The sequence below is a fragment of the Camelus ferus genome, chromosome 12 (genome assembly GCF_009834535.1).
Source record: "Camelus ferus isolate YT-003-E chromosome 12, BCGSAC_Cfer_1.0, whole genome shotgun sequence".
Classification (NCBI taxonomy): Eukaryota; Metazoa; Chordata; class Mammalia; order Artiodactyla; family Camelidae; genus Camelus; species Camelus ferus.
In genome coordinates this window covers 22471126-22482342 of record NC_045707.1, presented here as the reverse complement: position 1 = coordinate 22482342, position 11217 = coordinate 22471126, and the positions used below count along the sequence as shown (strand labels likewise).

The 11217-nt window shown below is 42.6% G+C and overlaps 1 long non-coding RNA gene across 8 annotated transcripts in view; it reads left to right on the top strand.

Moving 5' to 3' along the window:
- Positions 1-836: 836 nt before the first annotated feature.
- Positions 837-11217, top strand: part of LOC102510771 — a 42352-nt gene continuing 31971 nt past the window's right edge. For 4 of the 8 annotated variants that reach the window (XR_004324542.1, XR_004324549.1, XR_004324546.1 and 1 more), the window contains exons 1-4: positions 837-1366; positions 5155-5246; positions 6478-6622; positions 7018-7111. This is a non-coding gene — a long non-coding RNA (uncharacterized LOC102510771). Of the gene's footprint in view, positions 1367-2674; positions 4653-5154; positions 5247-6477; positions 6623-7017; positions 7112-11217 lie in introns of those variants that run through there. The other 4 variants (XR_004324547.1, XR_004324544.1, XR_004324543.1 and 1 more) reach the window with 4 other exon arrangements.

The following is an 11217-nucleotide window of genomic DNA, read 5'->3' as shown; positions in this document are numbered from 1 at the left end:
AGGCTGGCAGGAGAACCCAGAGAAGTCTTAGGTGTTGGTGTGTTGGGGAGGGGCACAAGGGGGAAGAGAGCGGACTTCTTTGAAGCAAAGATCTGATTCATTTACATAGAGGTCTCTGGCAAAACCTGCAGTGTCTCCACCAGGCTACATACAACACATACAACAGGTGCGACCTGGAGAGTAACTAAGGTGGATTCACCCACCACCCTCCTCCAGCTTCTCGCTGGGATTCTCCAGGATCTCGGGGTCACTCTAGGGGAGGCACTTTAGCCAGAGGGCTACTCAGGACGACACCGCACTTGATCCCTTATTACCGTAAAGTCTGTTTCTATCTTTCAGAGTTCTGCAGTGAAGAAATATACATAGACCACCAAACCTTTCCATATACCGGCAAGGAATGCTCACAGCCATTGGATATAAAGGTATAGAAAACCACATCATACCTTTAAAAAAAATTCAAGACAGAAATAGTTTATTGTTTTAATCATCCAAAATATGCTAGGAAAAGGCTTGCTTTTCAAAGCAAACTAGTTTTTAAAATGTGGCATCCCTAAGTAACAGGCCTCAAAGATTGAAAAAAAAAAGTCCATTGCTCTGTGCATTATGTGCAGGGCAAATTTATCACATCCTCTACCCCAATTCGCCTTGTATCTATGAGTTCTGGCCCCTGGGTGGGCCTCACTCCTGCAGCTTCAGACTGCAGGCTCCTTTTCTTCTCTGCCGCTCCCTGCAGCCTCCTGCACCTGCAGAGCCCCGCCCCCGCCCCTGTCCCCGTCCCGGCCCCGGCCCCGCCCGGCCGCTCCTTCCCGGCCGCCCCCGCTCTGTGCAGGCTTCCGCGCGCTGACGTCACACACCCGCGACCGGGACGTCCCGCGCTCTGCACTGGCTGCAGATTTGGGGCTCCTGCTGTGGAATGCAGAGTTGGGACCTCCGCGCGCTTCCCCGCGTGTCCCGGGACACAGCGCCCCACGGCGTGGCGAGGCGGGGGCACGAGCCGGCAGGTAGCGCCCAGTCCTCGTGCACCAGCCCCGCTGGGCCGCCTGCCGCCGCCTCTGAGAAGTTGGGGGTGGCGCCCGGGCACTCCCCACGCTGTGTTGCCAGGGGCTCGGAAACTGGTTTGTTTCGTCGGGCGGCGCGGACCGGTCCCCCGGGGCGTTGGCGGGCGGCGCGGACCGCAGCCGCAGGGCTGGCTGGGGCTGCTGTCGGCGCGAGGACCCTGCGTCCCGGGTGGCGGACCTGGCTGCTTCAGGATGAGCTTCTCAGAGCGCGGGAGGGGCCCCCTGCCTCGCTGAGTCCGGGGGGAACGGCTTCCCGAAAGTGCTTCCCGACCGCCGCCGTTACGCGGCCGACGCCCTGGGTCGCTGAGGTGGGTGCGCCGGGAAGGCGGTGATGTGCCGAACAGTGAAGTCATTCAGCAAGTTCGGGGACCTTGCCTAGACTTCCTTACGCAGAGGTTGCTGGGGTCCTCACCTTAAGTGCACGCGTCTCATTAAATTAAAATGTTGGTTCTAAGGAATGATATGTATTACTGAGCAGCCCTTGGACGTTCTTTAAAAAGCTGTAGCGATAATGAGATTAAAATAACATTACAAGTTTTATTGTTGATAAGAAGTTGTTTGCATTGCTTATGCATTGTCTCCGATCTTAAATTGCATATACGTTTTATTTAGAAAATGAATAGCAGGTAACTGGTTAGCTTGTAATCCTACATTCCAGTTTCCATAATTTGAAACAGTTTCAATAAGTAAGGCATGAAAAGTTCTACTTTTGGAGTTCATCATAACTTTTTTTTATAGAGGCCTAATTTTTATTCTTAAATGTAAGATCCGCCCCCAAGAAGAAATTTTTTATTGCCGTGGTAAGTTGCATCAGAAATAATTACGAAGGATGAAAAGTGATACCCACTATATGCTAATGATAGCCTTTTCTTGTGATGCAGCAGAATTGTAGAGAGGATGGAGGAAAGCCAAAGGAGGAGTCGTTCTTTGTTTTTACTTTAGGTCTGTCTAATATTAATATTAGAGGATTCTCAGATGTGTTTGGTTTTAGATTGCCCATTGTTCTCAGTGAAAGCTAAGAAGCCTATTTTGTGGGAAAACAGGTTTTTACACAAGAGTCACCATTAGAAGTTTAGAAAAGATTATGGAACTTGGTCACAGGAGTTCTTTTGAGGTCATTTTAATAATGCATTGACATTGTGTTCCAGGTACATTTTACTCTGTCTAACCTTCTACCGTCTAATCTGAGTCTTGACATGACACCATTTCGGGAACATAAACTCTTTATTTACACTTTGATACTTTCCACCAGGGAAGCTGTTAGTTGTTGTCTGAGTAGTCTGACAGAGAGGAAAAGGCGTAACAGAAGAAAATCAAATATTTTGAAAAAAAGTCTAATAGGAATCCTGTTTTCGCTTTCTCAAATGATGAGAAATAAGGCAGGAACTTTCCTCACTGAGGAGGTAAGTTGACCCTCTCCCACAATCCCAAATGGTGTTTATTATTTGGGGAGAACTGTATGTATGGACTGTAGTTGCAGGCAGTACCACAAGGACTTTTTGAAATCTGTTCTTTCCCAGTGTTTCCCTTCAGGACAACTTGCTTGTCCATCCGATAGCTGAAACAGCTGAGGAGGCTCACATCCCAGATTGGTGAGGTTACTGTTTTTCATCCATATCCTCTGACATTTTTCATCTGTGGTGTAGAAAATTTTATTATGTCAAACATTGCTTATGTGTGGCTTACGCACAGTCTTAGTAAAATGTGAGGAAGGGTATCTAACTTGACTAGAGGCTGAGACCTCTTTTCTGGAGCATAGTTAACATACTTGGATGATACTGTATAGAAAAATTTTGAATGTCAGGGTTAGAAGTTTGGAAATGGGGAACTGTTCAAGAATTTTAACCAAGGAATTGATGTAGCTAGCATCCTTCCTGCTTCTTTCTATCAGCGTTTATTATTGTTTTTAAATTTAAATTTTATTGTTTTGAATAGGTAATACATTCATATTGTTTACAATTCAGAAGGTACAAAAGATTGAAAAATCTTCTTGACCACTCAGTTCTCCTCCCTGAAGGCAGCCAGTATTACCAGTTTGTTGTGTGTCCCTGCAGGGATACTGCTCACATACACAGGCAGTTGCGTGTGTTTGTATAAGTGTAACGGTTACATACATGCGTGCACACGTAAGTAAAGGTAGGTGTAAATATACACGAATTTATTTCCTTTTATTATGGAAATAATAGTATGTCATTTTTTATTCTGATGCTTAGAAATGAATCTATATCAATGTGAATGTTGCTTTTTTCTCTTTGACTTGTTTATGGATATTTAAATTTTGCCATTTCAAACAGTGCCGCAGAGGATAACTCTGCATAGGTATAATTTTCATGCATTTGGAAATTGTTAGAGACCTTAAGATGTTGGCAGGCTGGTATAGTGATTTCCCCTGATGTTAGAAGCAGAAGTGTGGAAAGGATATTTATTTATAATTGGAATTTCCTACAGTAATGAACTTAGAACAGCATTCACGTGTGTCTTCAGTTACATGTTATGATTTTGAATGTGTAAGCCTTTAGTACATTTTGTTGTTACCTTTTATTTCATTTGGTTCAAAAAATCTAAGATTGTAATTCAGTGGAGAAGTCTCATGACTAGGAAGTAAGTACCTTCCTAGTTAGAGATACTGCGAAACCCTGAAAGTAATTCGTCTTCTCATGTTTTCCCTTTCTCTTCCTCTGGTGTCCTGTACTAGTCTTGTGTAGACTCTGCAGAAAAGGAGGGATTGTTGGTTGCTCTGAAACTCACCTGCCACAGGTCTTTCATTGTTCAGAAAGGTGTCTGCACTGGACATTATTTGGTGACAATTAGGGTCATCTTTCTTTCCTACCAGGGCAGTGGATCCTCGCCCACTTCCCTGAGGCGATGGAACACACTGCTAGTAATGCGTAGATGGTAGAACTCAGTGTAGAGCCTCTGGTCTTGTTAGTGTGGCCCCTCAAAAGGAATTGGCAGCTAAATTTGGAGGGAGGGTCAAATGGACTACTTTTGTTTTTCTTTCTTGGCAAACATCACAGAATAATGATGGTTGTATAATAATCAGAATAATGATGGTTGTATAATAATCACATTATATGGTTATTACTTAATGTAATTTGGTTTATGAAATTTAGTTTTCTCAGATGAGTTTATACTTTTTCCAAGTAGCATGGTAATGTATTTTGTCCTGGAGATACCATTAACTTCCGGCTGGTACCCAGATAGCTGTTGTATTACGCCATTTGACCAAGCGTGGGCTTGAAAGTATGTTTGGAATGATTTTTCTTCTTTTACTCACTAGTGATGCTTCAGTGCTATTGTAATAGTTAATTTCTGGTTTCTTTTAAAGTTGATAAAAGCTTTGACATTTTTTATAGAAATTTTGAAAGAGAAAAGTTTTTGAAGGCAGAAGAAGGCTCTTTCCCACAAGTGTCTATGAAGCGTCTTTATCCCATGATTTTACCATGGGCAGAGTTCTGGCTGTTTGTCTCACAGGCTCAGGATATGAATTTCATCATTTAAGGAGACTGGATCATTTTTTCAGAGGTCAAATAAAATTGAACTTACTGTTAATGGATGAAAACAGAACCTGGATTTGTTAATTTACAATGAGAGGTATGGTAAACTCTCAGAAATCTAATACAGTCTTCATGACAAGCCCATTTTTCTCCTTTTAAAAGGGAATCCTACATAGAAAGCCTGGTTGCTATGGGATGGAAATAGAAAAGAGCAAGTTAGGTGCATCAGTAGTTTTCACATCATTTATTTATACTTTATTTATTGTTTTATTGAAGGATAGCTGACTTACTGTATTAGTTCCAGGTGCACAACACAGTGATTTGATTTTTTTATGCATTACAAAGTGATCACCATGACAAGTCTAGTTACCACCTGTCACCACACAGAGGTCTTACAGTGCTGTTGACTGTATTCCCTGTGCTGTACGTTACATCCTCATGACTTATTTATTGTATAGCTGAAAGTTTGTACCTCCTGATTTCCCTAACCTAATTTGTTCATCCCTCAACACCACCCCTCTGGCAGCCACCAGTTTATTCTCTGTGTCTCTGAGTCTGTTTATCTTCTGTTATGTTTCTTCATTTGTTTTCTTTTTCAGATTCCACGGATAGGTGAAGTCATGTGCCATTTGTCTTTCTCTGTAGATCTATCCATGTTGTTGCAGATAGCGAAATTTCATTCTTTTTGTGGGTGAGTAATATTCCAGTGTGTGTGTGAAAAATTAATAAATTGTTCATATTAAAATAAACTTATATTTAAATAAAATTGAAAGGCAAATGACATATAAGCAAAAAAATTTGAGAGAAAAGGGCTAACATTTTCATTAAAGAAGAAGCCTTTTTACAAACTAATAAAAAGTAGACCATCCCAGTAGAGAATGGACAAAAAACCTGAATAAATAGTTCAACAGAGAAGAAATATAAATGTAGAAGAATTTTTCAAATTCATTGGTAAGCAAAACAGCTTCACATAAAAATGAGCCTCTCTTTCCCCTGTCAAAGGCAGTGAGTAACAGTAACAACAGACAGTGACACAGGGCTCCTGTGCACCAGGGCTGTGCTCAGCGCCGTGCTGACATTGACCAGCCCTCTAGTGCTTCTGGAAGTTGGTGCTGTTGTTGCCCACATCACACAGGTGAACAGACCGAGCCGCTTAGAAAGGAGTGACTGTCCAAGGTCACGTAAGAAATAAGTGTCAAAGCCAAGATTTAAACCCAGGCTCCCTGACTCAAAGGTTTTATTGCTTTAACTATTACCCTTTATTGCCTCTCAAAGATTTAATAATAATAACTAGTGTTAAAGGAGTACATGGAGCAGGACTTTTTGTTCACTGCTGATCAGAATGTTAGTTAGAAAACATTTCTGTGAGACAGGTAAGCAGTACGGTTGGAAGCTAGCAGGTGCCTGTTCTTTGAACTGGGAGTTTATCCTAAGGAAATCTTTATAATAAGTGCATAAAAATGTACAAAAATTTCATCTGAAGTCCTTTTATAATAGCAAGCACTGTAAACACTTGAAATGTCTAGTAAGAGGGGATTAGTTACATAACTTTAGGAAATACTCTTATTAAGCTTGTATTCTTAGGGGAGATAATAAAGCAATCTGGCTAATTAGTTCATGTGGGAAAAGGTTTGCTGCTTTCTCCAGGTACATGAGGTATGTATGATGTTTGACTTTCCAGAGTATTCCTATAAAATTGATAAAATTGAAATGCCACTTTTTTTCTCTTTTTCATATTTCTAGGTTGAATGAGTAAAATTGAAATAAAGCTTATTTAACTTTCAGTAAAGATTTTATGTATCTTTTTTTTAAGAAACCAAATCACTAAGGAATTAGAATTTGAATTAACTGTTATAATTGTTACGGATGACATGCTTTAATCACTATTCACTGTTACTCTTTTTTTCCTTTGTGATGTCTAGCACATCGTTAAGATGCCTTAGAAGAACCATGGAGAGATATGTCAGAGGACAGAAGTTTGGAGAAGGCTCATTCGGAAAAGCCATTCTTGTTAAATCCACAGAAGATGGCAGGCAGTATGTTATCAATGAAATTAACATCTCAAGGGTAAGTATGTTTTCCCTTTGGTTCTTCAAGTAGAAACCTGGTTACAAAAGGGCTCATTGTTAGAGACTCTCAGAAAAATATATGGCAATACATAACCTGAAGTGAAAGACTGATTGCAGAGAGAACCAGCGTTTCAGAACAGTTTGTAAATCCTCTCGGATTTTTTTCTATGTGTGCTATGTTTGTGTTTAAAAAAGATGCAGCAGCTACTGTTCTGAAACTGAATCTAGTTTGAACACCTTAAAATGTCTTGTGGATTCAACTCATTCTTTTCAGCTTCTTACTATTTGGACTCTCTTTATTGGTAGCTTTATTTTTAACCACTCTCTTTTTAATGGACTTCAGGTTGCGTGTAGATGGTTCCATTGACTGTCTCCTCTTCCCTCCTGTGTCAGATGCCCAATAAGGAAAGGGAAGAATCGAGTGGAGGTTGCAGTGCTGGCGAACGTGAAGCATCCAGACATCGTCCAGTTCGGAGTGTCCTTCGAGGTCAGATCGGTTTGGCAGGAGGGCTCAAAAGATCTCCTAAGCCATTTGACAACTGTTGTGTACTTCCCTTTCAAGGAATCATTTTGTGAGTTAGTCTCAGGAAGAAAAGTAGATCATTTCTGGTTCCATATCTGCGTGTGAGTGTCAGCTGATTCTTGAGTAACACTGGCAGCACACTGTCCCTGTGTGGCTTCACGCTGGCTCACTCACTAGGGTTGCTTAAAATGAGCCAGCGTGGTGAGTGCAAGAATTTGGACAAAGCAAGAACAGTCATTTACAACGTTTAGGTTTTTTTTTTCTTTTTTTCCGGGGGGGGGGTGGTAAGTTAATTAGAAGTACTTACTTAATTTTTTTTTTAATGGAGGCACTGGGGATTGAACCCAAGACCTCGTGCATGCTGAGCATGTGCTCCACCACTGGAGCCATACCCTCCCCCCAAGTCGTTTACAACTTTTAACCCAAACTCCTTTTACGTGCTACCACCACTGCCACTGAGAAAACATCCTGGTCTTTAGAAGGTATGCTGCTGGTCAGTGTTGTTCCGTGTACTTCGTTATTACAACACTGAGGTATGTGGAGAGTCTTCTCGGTTCTTAAGTATTACGAAGCATTGCTGTTTTGAAATCACATGCCATCATATCTGGTAATGCGGGAACTAAGGTGAGACGGCTTCTCTAAAAGCAGGTCGGGGTGGTTTATTGAAGTCCTGCTGAAGTCACCCCCATGATTGTCATAAATCCCTGTTAATTACAAAGCTGAAAGATAACTAGATTGAAAGTAGAAGACAGTTTGAGTGTTTCAGGGTCACATCACCAGTTTCAGCGTCTGAATTTGAGTTAAGGTATCTCTATTCCCGAATAAACTTGGTATCTATTAAAGTAGAGCGAACTTTAAAAAGTACATGATGAGTTAACAGCCTGTGTTGTAAACTGCTCAGTGTGCTTGCTTGCTTTATGATGACAGTGCAATGAGGCTTCATACCTCATGTGAGGGAGTACGGTGTTCACCGTCTGGTCCTTCCCAGGACCTTGAATTTCCTTTATCTCTCCTCATCTGGGGTTTTTTCGGCTTTTAAAGTGAGAGGTGGCAAAAGGAGAAAAGTGTCAGGGTTGCAGGGTTAGCCAGCCGGCCGTGCGTGCTCTGCTACACGGCCACGGCTCCTGTCCTCTGTTAACCTCTCAGTCATTTTCTAACAGGCACTGAGGCGTCGTCACTTGCCTGGCAGGCTTTTTGCTTCAGTTTCAAGCAGTATCTAGGTGGCAGTTGTTTTGGTTTTTTTTGGAGGGTGTTTCCTCAATACCTTGTGAGCCCATTGGGGACAGGGGTGGTGTCTTATATTCTGATGTCCCTTAGCCTCTCACGCATAGCGCCTGGGATGTAATTGGCCCTCAGCTATTTGAATGATTGAAGGAACGCGAGGCAGATGAGTACTTCCCTCACAAAGAAAAGACCTTCCTGTTAACCTTACATTTTGACTAGTATTTATCCCCACAGAACTGACAAATGCTTTCTTTAGGCATGGGAAATCATTGCAGAGCTCATTTTACATCAGGATCACTTCCCTGTCCCTTTCTCAGGTCCTGTTTAACCTTCTCTGTCTCCCTGTCTCTGTCTCTGTGTCTCTCACACAGACACACACACTCATCTTTAAAAAAGATCTTCTGATAGTTTTATTTGGTCTTTAATACATGCATAAGGTACAGAATCCAAAGGTTAAATGACAGTAAAATGTTAGCTTTCTATTTCTGCCCGTGGGCCACCTGTTTTTCTCTCCTGGAGGTCACCCCTGTTTACGCTGTCTGTGTTTCCTTCCAGAAATTCTCAAAGCACTAATAAGCACACAGAAGCAACAGCACACTGCACATAACTTTTTGTCTTGTTTCTTATGGCAGCATCCTGTGTCTGTGTTATAAGTAGTGGGTTGTACAGTTTGCTGGTTTTTGTGTTTTTCACATAGTGATTTCTCATGTGTGTATTTGGATCACCTTTTTATGTCAGTTACAAAGAGTTTCCGGATTTTTAATTAGCTCAGTCACACAGGTTCCCAGCCCCTGGCACATCAGAAGAAGTATGTCTGAGGTGCCTGTGACACTGCGGGCAACGAGACCAGCACCAGACGCAGGACGTGAGTCCTGCTGGGCGTCAGGCCGTCAGCACACGGCAGTAGGAGCGGTGAGCACTGGGCGGCTGTTCTCTGAGTTCTAACAGTGGGGCTGGCCCCTCTTCCTTACGGGGTGGGGGCGGGTAGTGCCGTCTCATTCTGCGTGAGAGCAAGGGTGGGGACAAGGGTTAGCAGTGCCCTTCTAGTCCCATCTGCCGCGGGAAGATCAGGAAGCCCTTTCTCCTGTGGACCTAGGCGTCAAGATTGGGGGGCGGCTGTCAGGTGACAGACAGTGCTCAGCGGGAGGAAAGGCAGAGCGCCCCTGGACCGCAGGGACACCCCTGCACTGCCGCGTCCTCAGAGCTCAGTGCAGCGTCTCTCACTGTGTTTGTTGAACAGGTCATTGAGTGGATGCCGCAAAGCTGCACAGTCATGGTCAGCCAGCTGGCAGCCAGGATCACCCATCTCTGACAGATGGGTGGAAAAACAGGATTCTTGTAGATGACCTTTAAGGAAATATATCTATTAAACAAAATCGAGTCTGTCTGTCTGCATTTTGTCTGTATTCCAGACATGTCTGTGTCAGTGTGGACACTGCTGTCCAACTGGATGCTGTGTTCTTGGTAGAAAAATCTTTCATGACGGCATCGTTTGTTAACCTGAGTTACTGCTCGGTCTGTGTGACCAGTGTTCCTTGACTCTGCCCTTTCATTCTTTTGACTGTGGTTCTGTTTTTGGTTTAACGGGACACAATTAACTGCTGCTTTTTAGTAAATGTTTGGGTACCTTTAATAAAGCTATACTTTTGATGTACATTTTACTTACTTATTTTTTCCTGTTTTAAATTGAAGTAGAGTTGATTTACACTATTGGGTTAGTTTCAGGTGTACAGCAAAGTGATCAGTTAAAGTTACATTTTTACAATCTTTTAAAAATTTTTTTCCATTACAGTTTATTACATGATGTTGAATGTAGTTCCCTGTGCTGTACAGTAAGTTCTTGTGGTTTATCTGTTTCATGTATGGTAGCGTACATTTGTTACTGAGCTGCCTTTTAAAAAAACGAATGTAATGTTTCTGTCTTGTAGAAAACGGCTCTCTTTACATGGTGATGGACTCCTGTGAAGGCGGGGACCTGTTTAGACAAATTAACACCCAGAAAGGCATTTTGTTTCAAGAGGATTAGTTGAGTCAGCATATAGGGGTTGTTGAGAAGTAATTCAGCGTTTGTTTATATACGTGTTTATTGTAGCTACAAGTGCTAGCTGTGAGGACTAGGCGTGGTCATTTGGTGGTGTATTCCGGTGTCGTAGTCACGCTTCTGTTCTAGTTACTGCCCTCCTTGGTTCAGTTCCCATCTCACGCCCCGTCTGTGATAATATTGTTACGTGTGTAACAGATGTTGTGTCCTGGTGTGTATGTACATGTGTAAATACATATTTAAGTAGGTGACTTAATTATTCTTTGTAAGTGATTGATTACTCTGTACCCTGTCAGTCTGGCCACTGCCGCTGGACCGTATCTTCCTGAAATGTGGCTTTGCCAGGTAACTCCAGCCCTGGAAGCCGCACACTGGCAACTGCATAAGATCTAATCTCTGTTTTGATTTCAGGGATCTCTAAAATATGTGCCCATTCACCTACACAGCCTGGTTGTTTTCTGTTCCCTAACTTGCACCTTTTTCATCGATGTGAAGGATGTTGATTGTGCATGCACTTTGTGGTCGGCGCTGGGGCACGTTTACCCCTCTTGTTCTTCCTGTGTGTGTGTGTGTTCTCATTATTTATTTTATTGTGGTAATACCTCCTGCCAAGCCCAACTCTCTGTTACTAATACCCTGCTTTTTTTTTTTTAAGCTCAGCTCAGGTCTTCGCCTTTTCTTTACATTTCTCGTAGGTCCTCTGATCTTCTGTGATCTTTTTCTTCTCTGAATTCCTGTTGTGTTTCTCATTACCACCGACTCTTAATTTTGCTTCCGTGCTTCTACATAGGGGAAGGGAGGGAGT